The following is a 14006-nucleotide window of genomic DNA, read 5'->3' as shown; positions in this document are numbered from 1 at the left end:
CACAGAGCTCAATCTCATGACCCTGAGATCACGACCTGAGCCAAAATTGAGAGTTAGACATTCAACCCACTGAGCCACTCAGGTGTCCCAAGGACAACTGTTAAAAAAAAAAAAAATGAGGGCACCTGGGTGGCTCAATGGGCTGAGCGACTGCCTTCAGCTCAGATCATGATCCTGGAGTCCGGGGATCAAGTCCTGCATCGGGCTCCCTGCTCAGCAGGGGGTCTGTGTTTCCCTCTGATCTTCCCCCTTTCATGCTTGCTCTCTCTCATTCTCTGTCTCAAATAAATAAATAAAATCTTTGAAAAAAAATGAAAGTGCTTCATGCCGTGGAATAAGAGGAAAACTTCAGGGGTGTTAAGTTAATGTAAATCTTTAAGAAGATAACTTGGCAACAATTTCTCAAAGCCTTAAAATGTTTACCCCTTGAATTAGTAATTTTACTCCTGGGAATTTATACTGAGGAAATAATACAAAAGAAAAACAAAAAAATTGAGAGAGGGACATCCTTTGCAGTTCCTTGCCAGTCAACATTACACTGGAACCCAAAGAACCAAGTCAGGTTAACCTTCAGGAATAATGAAACCTTAGGGCTATGACTGTCTCATGAGGCTCTCTGTTCCCCCAGGTGATAGACCTCACAATAAAATAAGCTTTCTCAATCTACTTCTCCACAGAGGCAGGTCAGTCAAAAGGTTCCCTAACTTGATTGCAATTACTCCTGCATTTCTGTTCCTCCTCAATTTCTATTTTTAGCTTTGTGGTTACCACCCACTAGACTATGAACTCCTCAAGGGCGGTGATGTTAATCTTCTATATCTATCTTCTATCGACCTCTGCACCTTTTTGCTAACACTTACATAGAAGGTGCTTCATGATTTGGGTAGTATTGGCTTTCATTTCAGTCACCCCTCACTCCATCATCTCCCATCCTCTACCCTCTTCAGTCTGTGCATTTGGCTGAAGATCAAGTTGGTCTCTTTGTTCAGTTACTTTATTCTTAAGTATCCTTGTGTATGTGCCAACCAGTTGGCATTTCAGAGGTGCCATGTTTATTAAGAGACTTTTGCATCACATACCTTAAAGCAGCAAGGTTCAAGGTCAAAGCTCTCTGGGTTTATCAGCATAATAACTTTCTATAACACTTACCAATAAAGGGATGTGGCAACACGTGGGTAATAAAATATGGTATGGAATCGGCTGACTCATGGAAAGTTGAAACTGGAGAGTAGCTTAGGAAATGATGGTTTCGCTACACCCACCACTCCAGTTTTGCAGATAAGGAAACTGAAGATCAGAGAGGGGCAGATTTACCAAGTTTACGTAACTGGTTCATGGGGTGGTTGAGATAAGAGTCCAGGGTCTAGTCATCCAGTGTATTCTGATTTCTATGTCATCAAGAGTTTGTGTCATGAGAACAGGTGAGCTGCAGAAGCGTAGGAGAGAGGGCAAGGCCAGCAATCCCAGCTATGTTGAGTGACGTGGCACAACTCCATAGTGGAGGGAGAAGTTACCAGTAATTCTGTGAGGGGGCCTGGCTGGAGAACGGGGGCAGGGATGTGGGGCAAATGTAGACAGGTGTCTGGATGGCATAGGAATGGTGTGGCATGGTGAGTAGAGCATGGCCTTTGAAAGCTGGAATGTAATCCCAGGGCTGTCACATATCCCGTTGTTACTTAACTTCTCTAAGACCCAAGTCACTACTCTGTAAAACTTGCCCATAGAACTGACTTCTCAGGGCTGAGTTGCAGGAGACAATGGATCTATGGTATTATTTGCTCAGTACCTGGAGAGAGCTCTAGAAGATGGTGGTTTGTGCCATTCTCACGGAAGGCAAGACTTGTGGCCTTGTGGTCCTTCTAGGAGGTTAAAAGTGAGCACCGATCCCTACGTCAGTCTTCAGGATGCTTTCGGACAGGGATGAGTTCCTTCCCTGAAGAGGGAGGACCTAGCCCTAATGGGCAGATGGCACTCTAGAGCAGACTCAGCAGACTATATGCTGTGGGCCAAATTCAGCCAGCTGCCTGTTTTTCTGGGACTTACAAGCTAAGAGTGATTTTTACATTTTTTAATCACTAAAAAAGAGAGAGAGAGAGAAGAATCGTATTTTATAAAATGTGAAAATTATGGAGAATCCAGATTTCAGTGTCCACAAATGAGGTCTAATGGCAGCCAGTCACACACATTTGTTCGCGTATTGGCTGTGGCTGCTTTCATGCTGTCGTGGCAGAACCCAAGAGTCAAGACAGAGATTCTGTCTCATTACGTCACACTGCTCCCCAGCACTTGGCACACATGGCAGTGATGCAGTTTGAATTCAACGGTGTTTCCAACACCATGGGTATGGTCTTACCAGGACATTTTTTTTTCTTGTTTAAATCACCAATGCAGGGCACCTGGGTGGTTCAGTCAGTTAAGCATCTGCCTTTGGCTCAGGTCGTTATCTCAGGGGTCCTGGGATCCAGCATGGGGCTCTCTGCTCAGTGGGGAGCCTGCTTCCCCTTCTCTCTCTGCCTGCCTTTCTGCCTACTTGTGATCTCTGTCTGTCAAATAAATAAATAAAATCTTAAAAAAAAAAAGACTTTCAGCAAGAACAGACAGCTGCTCAGAGAGCTGAGAACACTGGGAAGAGTATCAATAGTCAATTAAAGAATACCTTTGAGTGGCTTTCCCTGGGCTCTTGACGATTGATAAATGTCACTAGGATTACTCAGTTGTTTATTCAAGGAGTCAGTGACAAGTTGGAAGTGACTAAAGAATTAGCATCTGTGGAACAACTATAGGAAAGAATATTTTCAAAATGAAGGGCTGCCTGGTGGCTCAGTCAGTTAAGTGTCTGCCTTGGGCTCAAGTCATGATCCTGGGGTCCTGAGATTGAGCCCCATGTTGGACTCCTTGCTCAGTGGGGAGTTTGCTTCTCCCTCTCCCACTGCCCTTCCCCCCATGCATGTACACATGTGCACACACTCTCTCTCAAATAAATATAATAATAAATATATATATTTTATATAAATATGTATATTAAACATAAATAATACAATAAATAAAATCTTTTTAAAAATGGAATTATACCCTTTAAATGGGTGCATTAAATCTCAATAAAGCTTTTTTTTGAAAGAATATTTTCAAAGGAACTGGAAAACACTATTTCAGTATAAACCAAAGTACGATCTACTAAGATATGTTACAACTGAAGGTGGTAGAAATAAATATGGAGCAGAAAAAACTATAGTTGGATTCACTTACAAAGCATGAAAACATTAAGCATTTAAAGCTTATGGTAGTTTGGGGTACCTGGCTGGCTCTGTCAGTAGAGTGTACAACTCTCCATCTTGGGGTTGTGAGTTAGGCCCCACATTGGGGATAGGGTTTACTTAAAATAAAAGTCGGGGCACCTGGGTGGCTCAGGTCACGGTCCTAGGGTCCTGGAATCGAGCCCCATATTGGGCTCCCTGCTCAGAGGGGAGCCTGCTTCTCCCTCTCCCACACCCTGGGTTTGTGTTCCCTCTCTCTCTTTCTGTCAAGTAAATAAAGAAATAAATAATTTTATTTAAAAATAGATAAAAGTAGAGCTTATGGTAATTTGTTCAATTATTCATGAGTATTCTGTGGGCAATATTTCAATATATCACCTGTTAAAGAACAAGTAGTGTCAACAGCGAACTTCATTTGCTGCCAGTTGACTTAACCATCATTGGGTCTGTGCATTTCTCTTTCTAAAGAAATTTTTTTTTCTTAGTTTTTAAGGAATCTCTAAACCCAGTGTGGGGCTGGAATTCACAAGCCTGATCAAGAGCCACGTACTCTTCTGACGGAGATGGCCAGGCGTCCTGCTTTTATCAGATATAGAAGCTGGTATCCTGACTTACCCTACAATGAAGCAGTTTGATGGCTCAGCAGTTGTGAAGTTTTATTGGAAGTTTTTGAGTGCAGGGCTGAGATTAAAATCTTTCTGAGTGAGAAGAACCACTCTCGACCACTATTACCAAACAAGAATGGCTTGTAAAGTGATCTTTTGCTGAAAACCTAATAATGGTTCCTAGTAAACTCAGCTTGTAATTGCAAGGCAAAAACAGGAAAAACAGTACTTACAAGCAGATTTTATATTGTGGTAAGGTCATTTGAACAACTGATGTTGTATGTAAGTCACAAGTAATATGTAGCTGTTTTCTATACATCCCCATGTGGTCAAAAGTTAAAATGAAAAGCAAGATCTTCTTTCCCAGACAAAATTGCAGCCAACATATTTTTTGAACTTAAACTACAGTTCCGGTGGTGTTTTTCAGACTTCATTACAGGAAGAAAATTTCTATATTCCAAAATCTGTTTTACTATGTAATTAGGAAGAGCATCTTCTTAAATTTCAATTGGATGAGATTAGTTTACAATATAATGACATGCTAAAAGGCAACCACCAATAGGAGAATTTAATAGAATTCTATAACTGTCTTCTCAGCAATGAATATGCTCAATTAAAATTATGTATTCGTGGACTGATGTCAGCATTTGGCAGTACCTATATGTGTGAACAGACATTTTCAAAATGAAATACATAAAATTTCATTATACATCAGCATTAACAGTTGAACATTTGTGATCAATTTTGATGATGGGGAACCTGATTTCGAACCTCAATTAACAAAATACTGTCCCCGCCAAGGAATTCCACTCTTCTATTAGTAAACTGGTATTATCAAAAATTGTGCTCAGTTATTATTATATTTTAAATTTCATCAATAACATTTATTTTGGAAATGTGTTTCTTTCCTCTGTAAATGTCTACATAATATCCTCAATTTTGCCTCGTGGCCCACAAAGCCTAAAATACTTAGTATCTAGCTCTTCATAAGAAGTGTTTGCTAAGCCTGATCTAAGTAACAGTCTTACCTGTGCTATTATGGATATAAATATACTTCATGGTTTTGAGTTAATAGGTTTAAAGTGTATATGGAGGCATGTAGTAGGTGCTTTTTCAAAGTAAGTTATTAATATTAATAACTATATTTCTATAGCTTTTCTGAACTATACAGAATTGTGGTCCTTACCAAAGGTTGTCTGTAGGCAAATAAAAATGTCCTTTCAGACAGCCCTCTCTAAAAGTGCACTGGTGTGGTTTCTACCTAATCACCCCTGCTCAATTTATTTATTTGTGTGTTTCTTAAATTAAAAAAAATTTTTTTTAACTTTATTTATTTATTTGAGAGAGAGAGAGAGAGAGAGTGAGCAGGGGCAGAGAGAGACAGAGAAACATACTCCCCACTGAGTGTAGATCCCAATGTGGGGCTCGATCCCAGGACCCTGAAGTCATGACCTAAGCAGAAGGCAGACACTTAACCAACTGAGCCACCCAGGTGCCCCAGGCTCACTTTCTAAAATCTTTTTCTTGGGACACCTGGGTGGCTCAGTTGGTTAAGCTACTGCCTTCAGTTCAGGTTATGATCCCAGAGTCCTGGGATCAAGTCCCACATCAGGCTCCTTGCTCAGTGGGGAGCCTGCTTCTCTCTCTGCCTGCCACTCTGCCTGCTTGTGCGTGTGCTCTCTCTCGCTCTCTCTCTCTCTCATAAATAAATAAGTAAAATATTTAAAAGAAAAATAAAATCTTCTCCTCCTCCTCCTCTTAATCCTGCTCCTCCTCCTTCTTCTTTGCTTTCTCTCCTTCTTTTTTGTAGCAGCTTTATTGAGATATAATTTATATACCAAACAATTTGCTCATTTAATTCAGTGCATCACCACAACCAATTTTAGAACATTTCCTTCATCCCACAAAGAATCTTGTACTTTCTCCACCATCATCCCTCAATCCTCCCTCCTCCCCCACATCCCTAGGCCATAACTAACCCACTTTCTATCTCCATAGTTTTGCCCATTCTGGGCATTTAATATAAAAGGAACTATCTGATACGTGATCTTTGGGGACTGGCTTGTTTTACTCAGCACAATACTTTCAAGCTTCACCCACATGGTAGCATGCATCAGAACCTCTTTTTATGACAGAACAATATTCCATTGTATGATGTACCTATTTTATTTATTCATCGGCTGATGGACACTGGGCTCCTCCTAGCTTCTGGCTGTTATGAATAACGAACGTTCATGTGTAAGTTTTTGTGAGGACATATTGTCATTTCTTTTAGGAATACACCGTGAAGGGGTGCCTGGGTGGCTCATTGGGTTAAACCTCTGCCTTCAGCTCAGGTCATAATCCCAGAGTCCTGGGATCAAGCCCCTCATCAGGCTCTCTGCTCGGACGGGAACCAGCTTCCCCCTCTCTCTCTCTGCCTGCCTCTCTGCCTACTGGTGATCTCTCTGTCAAATAAATAAATAAAATCTTTAAAAAAAAAAAAAAGGAATACACCATGAAGAAGATTGGCTGGGTCACATGGTGACTCTGTGTCTAACTCTGAGGAACCATCAGAATGTTTCCCAAAGTGGCTGCCCCAGTTCTGCATTCCTACTAGCAGTATGTGAGCGTTCTGGCTGCACATCTTCACCAACACTTGCAATTGTTTGTTTTTTATTATTATGAGAGAATTAAAAATGAGCTGGATATCACTTTATAGTCTGTAGGAGGGCTATGAGATGAGGCTCTGGGGAAAACCACCTTCCTCCCCACTCCACACTGGGTCCTCATAGAGTCACCACCCTGGGAGCCCAGCTCTCAGAGCCTACCAGGGTGTTGCCGCTCAAACTTGAAGTTTTCCTCAGAGCCCAAAAGGTTCCCAGATATTGTGCCCTACTGGTAGTTTTTCAGTTCACTAATCCACACATTTACTTGACCCTCCAAGAAGGCATTATTGGGAAATGTGGAAGTATCTTTTGAAGGACTACAAATGCAGGCAGATGATGACTAGGGAGCTTGCCTCAGAAGGATGATATCGCTTCTTGAGAGAACTTCTGCCGAGACTGCTGCCCACCTCCCGCCCTCCATCCCTATGATTTATGAAGACATTAGCGGCCTTCTGGGAAGAGGAACCAGGGCCACTGGGAGAGAAGTCTCCAGACAGGAAGGACAAGGGTCCCTGGAGAGGCAGGTCCCACACCCAGGGACGAGGCCAGAAGGGAGAGTCGTTTCTGGTTCTGCCCTGGGAGGCAGCTGCTTCCCTGAGTGGAGGAGAAATGGGGATTTCTGTCCTTGCCAACCTTACAAATAAAATAGCCGGTTATTTAACCAGCAAAATAAGCGTATGTAGGAATAACAGAAGAATTGGAAAGTATGGCAGACCACAAGCAAGTCCAGAAACAAAGAGAAGGGAATGTCAGCTTCTATTAGCTTGTAGAAAGACATCAGGGAAGATTGTTTTGAACACAAGTTCACTGGAGAAGAACAAGAGTTGGAGGTTAGGGTGGTTTCTCACTGGCTGCAGGTCCTGTGCTGTAGCTGGGGCAGGGATCTTCCTTCTTTTTCTTACAAGCAGGCAGTGAAATTGCTCTGTGAAAACTGTCCCTCCCTTGTCAAGAATGATCTTCCTTCTTTCTGCTGGTTATACGGGCTGCTGGGAGTGGTACGCGCATGACAGAGCCCATTCAGGGCTTCCCAGCTCGGTTTTAAACGAGTTCTCTTTTATTTCCACACCGCTGAAGAAAGTCAGCCAGGGGAGTAGTGCCCAGTGTGTGCTGACTTCTGCCGAGTATTGCCCTTACCCTGCCCTTTGCAGTGTTTTGAGGAGAGCTTTTCCCGTTATACACGCTCCCACCTCATCAGGAATGCGTCCTTAAGCGCTTTGCACAGAGTTACCTCAGAAATGCTCATTTCGGTTCATCACTATAACCTTAGAGCCTGGGACCGTGTCTGGCACGTATAGATAGATACTCTAAAGTATTTGGTGAATGAAACAAATAATGTAAACTCAGCACTGGCAGGTGGAACCCACCCCCAGTACCTCCTGGTATATGTTATGTTGTAGTTTATTCACACTTAGTAAAAATACAGTATTGTTGAAATTTTCTTTTGGGATGATGACTACATTGTATTTTTCTCAAGAATTCACCAAACTTGTTTTGACCAAGCTCAGTCTCTGGACATTTATATAGTTTTGCATTTTTTTCTTTTTCTTTTTAAAAGATTTCATTTATTTGAGAGAGAGAGAGACAAGAGAGCATGAGCTGGGGGTGGGCAGACTGGGGGGGCGGGGGGGGGGAAGGAGAGGGAGAAGCAGACTCCTCACTGAGCAGGGAGCCTTCCATGGGGCTCAGTCCCAGGACACTGAGGTCAAGACCTGAGTGGAAGGTAGACACTTAACCGACTGAGCCACCCAGGTGCCCCATTTTACATTTTTTTCTTTGAAAAATAATAGTGATACATCATTGTACCAATGTCTTTGAGCACATGTCTAGCTATTTCCTTAGGACAAATTCCTAGAATGGAATTATTGATCAAGGGATATTTCCATATTCTTTTCTTTCTTTTTTTATTGAAGTATAACTGTACAGTATTATATTAGTTTCAGGTGTACAATATAGATTCAACAATTCTTTACATCAGTGCTCATCAAGGTAAATGTCCTCTTTAATCCCCATCACCTCATTCATCCCTCCCCTAACCCAACTCCCTCTTGGTAACCATTAGTTTTTTGCTGTAGTTAAGAGTCTGTTTCCTGGTTTCTCTCTTTTTTTTTTCTTTGCTTGTTCATTTGTTTCTTCAATTCCACATATGAGTGAAATCATATGGTATTTGTCTCTGACTGACTTAGTAGGACAATACCCTCTAGGTCCATCCATGTTGTTGAAAATGGCAAGATCTCATCCTTTTTTATGGCCAAATAATATTCCATTGCATGTAGATCATATATGTAACGTATCTTCTTTATCCATTCATCTATGGATGGACACTTGGGTTGCTTCCCTGTCTTGGCTGTTGTAAATAATGCTGCAATAAGCATAGGGAGCCTGTATCTTTCCAAATTAGTGTTTTTATTTTTCTTACTGAATCATATGGTAATTCTATTTTTTTAAAGATTTTATTTATTCATTTGACAGAGAGATCACAAGTGGGCAGAGAGGCAGGCAGAGAAGGGGAAGCAGGCTCCCCGCTGAGCAGAGAGCCCAATGCGGGGCTCGATCCCAGGATCCTGAGACCATGACCCGAGCCGAAGGCAGAGGCTTAACCTACTGAGCCACCCAGGTGCCCCTGGTAATTCTGTTTTTAATTTTTGATTTCCTCTTTGATTCCTTGGTTGACCCATTCAGTGTTTAGTAGCATGTTATTTACCCTCCCTGTATTTGTGGTCTTTCCACATTTTTCTTGTGATTGATTTCTAGTTTCCTACTGCTGTGGTCCAGAATGATGCATGATGTGATCTCAGTCTTTTTGAATTTATTGAGACTCGTTTGGTGGCCTAACGTGAGTTTGGCTGCTGGGACTGCAGGCACACTGGTATGTGTGTGGTTACCTTCTCCGCTCCAGGGCATGAGCTGCTTTGGAGGGACTCCAGCTGAGTGGTGCAAGTTGGGTGGGGTAGCTCTACGGGAGACCTTGGGGGTGGGGCCCCTGGGCTAGCCAGCTAGGTGGGGTGTGTTCCTGCTGGTTCTGTGAGTGTCCTGCTGTCCTCGCTGGGGGTGGAAAGGAGAAAGGTGCGTTCAGCCCTTTAGTTCTTGGAGAAGTCTCCTGAAGAAGCCTGCCCCTCCAGCAGTCATTCTGAGGTTAGTTAAGTAAATCTCCTTCACATATACCTAGGGCTCTGTTGAACTGCTGCTTCTTTGCTGTATCTGAATGGGGTTTTCTGGCGCTTCTTAAAGGGCGGGGAGTCTGTTTCCTCTCACCTTCAGCTCTCCCAGAGCTAAGGCTGCTGCTATTTTTTTTTAAGATTTTATTTATTTATTTGCCAGAGAGAGAGAGAGAGAGAGTACAAGAGAGCACAAGCAGGGGGAGCAGCAGGCAGAGGGAGAGGTAGAAGCAGACTGACTCCCCGCTAAGCAGGGAGCCTGCTGTAGGACTCAGTCTGAGGACCCTGAACCAAAGGCAGACTCTCAACCGGCTGAGCCACCCAGGGGTCCCATGCCTGCTGATTTTTAAAGGACTCAGAGGTAAGCCCTGATTATTATAAAATTTGGAGAGTTAAGCCCCCCTGGTTTTAAAGTCAAATGTTATGGGTAGTGGTGTTCCCAAGGCAGGTCTCCCAGGGCGGGGATGGCATCTGATCCTCTTGCTTCTTTCTCTCTGCAAATGGTAGCCCTCCTGCTTGGGGTTAGTCCTGTTGGGGGTTTGGTTCCCAACCTGTCTCTGCCGCTCCTACCCTTCTTTTTTTAAAAAATATTTTATTTATTTATTTATTTGAGAGAGAGAGACAGTGAGAGAGAGCATGAGCGAGGAGAAGGTCAGAGGGAGAAGCAGACTCCCCATGGAGCTGAGAGCCTGATGTGGGACTGGATCCCAGGACTCCAGGATCATGACCTGAGCCGAAGGCAGTCGTCCAACCAACTGAGCCACCCAGGTGTCCCCCCTCCTACCCTTCTTGATGTGGCTTCTCTACAGTTCCCTGTGGAAAGGCTGTTCTGCCAGTCTTTGGGTTGGTTTCAGAGTTAGTTGCACTGATCTGGCTGTGACCTCAGCATGTCTATGTGACGAGATGAGCTCAGGATCCTCCTACTCTGCTGTCTTTCCAGAAGTTGGGGTATGTCCATTTTTAAAGGTCTGTAATATGTATTGCCAACTTTCCCTTCCCCCAAAAGCTGTGCATAAGGTCTGTTTGTCACACACCATTGCCAACAGCAATTTTTATCATTCTTTAAATCTTTGCCCTAAAACAGGCCTGTAGTCATAGTATTAAATCGGTTCCTAGTGCTGAGCAGCCTCTCAGGTCATTGCTTGTGAGTACATGGTGAGGTTTTATTTAAAATTTGTCATAGAGAAAACCATTCCTTAGAAAGCCAAATCAAAAATTCCTTCTTAGAAAAGACATTTCTTTTTTTTTTTTTAAGATTTTATTTATTTATTAGAGAGCGAGAGAGAGCAAGCCCACACAAGTAGGGAGGAAGGGGCAGATGGAGACAGAGAAACAGACTTCCCATCGAGTGCTGAGCCCAACATGGGGTTCAATCCCAGAAACCCAGGATCATGACCTGAGCCAAAGGCAGACGCTTAACTGACTGGGGCACCCAGGTGCCCCAGAAGTGACCTTTCATAGGTAACTTGACCAACAATCAAAAAGAATTCTGGTTAAAGATTATTAGGATAGTTGTCAGTTGAGTTCAAGCCTTGAATGTCAAATTAAATGTCATTAACCTCCCCCATAACTGACAGTCAGCTGGGGTATAGGAGCCAAATTCCCAAGAATAGGCACTTACCTGATTAAATTCTATTAGAAAACAACAGAGGTCAGCTCCACTGAGGTTTGGGTTAGCTTTCTCTTTTTCTAGTGTAATACGACATTTTTCCTGGTGCTGGCAGTTTGTATTTCTTTTTTAGGTAACTTACTTGTTTGCTTCCACACCGCCAGTAAGTCTGAAAGACCTTTTCTTCAAGTCACCCAAGGATGTGTTCTAGCATGGTGACTTCTGGCTGTCAGACAATTTTGTACCACCTTCAAGATTCTTGACAAACTACATGCTGTCTTTACTCTTTCTTCTAGAATATTGTTCTTGAAATTGGCTTATTTAAGACCTAAATTAATGTGAATTTTTTTATTTTTAAGATTTTATTTATTTGGGGGGGTTTGGTATGCAGAGGGAGAGGGACAAGCAGACTCGCTGCCGAGCAGAGGCCTGACACAGGGTTTGATCATGGGGCTCAGTCCCAGGACCCCGGGATCATGACCTGACCTGAACTCAGATACTCAACTGACTGAGCCACTGAGGCACCATATGACCTAAATGAATTTACTTTTTTTTTTAATATATTTTTAAGAGTTTATTTATTGGGGCCCCTGGGTAGCTGAATTACAGTTTGGGCAGAAAGGGAGTATCCGCACCTGCGTGTAACAATCTCCCCCCACCCCCACGCTCAGTGAGTAGGTGAGATGTCAAGCTACTTCCTGGGGAAAACCCCTCCATACAACTTCTCCAAGAGCTTAATTCCAGGAGATAAGGGAGTGGTGATGTCAGAGAGGCAGAGGGGGGCCTGAGCCATAGGGAATGTGAATTTTATTCCAACAACAGGAAGTCATGGGAGCATTGAAGCAGGAGAAGGCAAAGAGGGTTCTTGGTGGTCTCAGCTAAAGGAGTTGCTCTCCCCACCTGACCACAGGCCCCCAGTTCGTTTCTTCCATGACGTTTCTCACAACATGAGCTTACTTGGCCTGTTTGTTGGTTTGGTTGTCTGTTGTCCACCTTCCTTGAGACCTTCCTTGCTTTATTTCCTCCTTTGTGCCCTGCAGAGCGGATGGCACATAGCAGGTTGCTGGGTAAACATTTATGGAACAAAGGAAAGAATGGGCAAATGCCATTCGGTTTGCTCGAGGTGCAGGGTCCAGGGAATGCGAAGTAAATGAGATATGGTCCTGGGTCTTCAGATTCACAGTGTTTTTGGATAACTTATTTCCCAAAAGTTGGCTATCACAATTGAATGATTTGTAGAAGAGAAAATAAAATTCATAAAGCAATGTGAGGAAAATACTCTTCACTCATTTCAAGGACGTGCTACTAGCAAAATAAAATGCAATAACATTTTACATCTTTAAAAATGCTTGCGTGGATAATATCCAGTTCTGGTGAGGGTACAAATAATTCTGTAAGCTTACAAAGGCTATATTCCCTTCAAAAGGACATTCAGCAACAGATAGTAAGAGCTCTAAAAAATGGTTTTGTGGGGGGCACCTGGGTGGCTCAGCCGGTTAAGCATCTGCTTTCAGCTCAGGTCATGATCCTGGAGTCCCGGGATAGAGTCCAGCAACGGGCTCCCCATTCAGTGGGGAGTCTGCTTCCCCCTCTGGCCCTTCCCTCTCATGCTCATTCTCTCACTCTCTCTCCAATAAGTAAATAAAATCTTTTTTAAAATGTGTTTTTTTGACTGAGAAATTCACTTCTGGGACTTCACCCTAAGGAAACACTTTCAGATAAATGCAGAATTATATGTACATACTATTAATACACAAAACAACAGGGATGAATCTCAGAATAATTATGCTGCGTAAAAGAAGCCAGACCAAAAAATAAAAATCCCCAAACCCAGTACATCTGTATGATTCCATTTCTATAAAAGTCTAGAAAAAGCAAACTAATCTATAGTGACAGGAAGCAGATGAGTGGTTACCTCAAACTGGGGGTGTATGGAAGGACAGGCACAAAGCTTTTGAGGATTATGAGAACATTTGGTATGTTGATTATGATCATCATTTCATAGATATATGCCCATATCACAACTTTAAAATAATTACATAAATTATTATATATAAATTGTACATATGTACATTATACATAAATTGTAAAAGAAAGGACTGATATACACAGTAATATGGATGAATTTTGAAATCATTGTACTAAGGAGGAGCTTCAGACATAGGCTAGTACATACCCTATTACTCCATTTATACACAGTTCTAGAAAAAGCAAATTAACCGCTAGTGACAAAACGCAGGTCAGTCGTTGCCTGGGGTTGGGGGTGGAGGGAGGAATGGGCAGCACAGGGGCAAGAGGAAACTTCTGGGTGTGAGAGAAATGTTCTGTATTGTGATTATAAAGGTGGTTTCACATATATACACATCTATTAAAACTCACTGAATTTTACATTTTAAAGGGATCCATTTATTGATGTACGTTAGAACTAACTCAGTAAAGCAAATTTAAAAAGAGAAAAGGTGAAAAAGAGGCTTTGATTTAACTTCTGGGACCAGGAATCCTTCAAGCTGAGAGTAACAGCACGGGGTGTCTTCGTTTGGGAAAAATATTTAAATAAGCCTCTTGGCTATATAAGAGTAAACCCCAAATCCTACTCCTGAACGGAGACTTTTGGGACCACAAGAAAGCAATCTTCTCTGTAATAATATTAAAAAAAAAAATTGGTCTTCACTAAGGTGAGAGGTAAAAACTGGCTAATATTCCCAAGGGGTGGCTGGATTCACCCTCTCGCAGGC

This window comes from Meles meles, chromosome 4 (genome assembly GCF_922984935.1).
Source record: "Meles meles chromosome 4, mMelMel3.1 paternal haplotype, whole genome shotgun sequence".
Classification (NCBI taxonomy): domain Eukaryota; kingdom Metazoa; phylum Chordata; class Mammalia; order Carnivora; family Mustelidae; genus Meles; species Meles meles.
Note: the sequence above shows the minus strand (reverse complement) of the source record.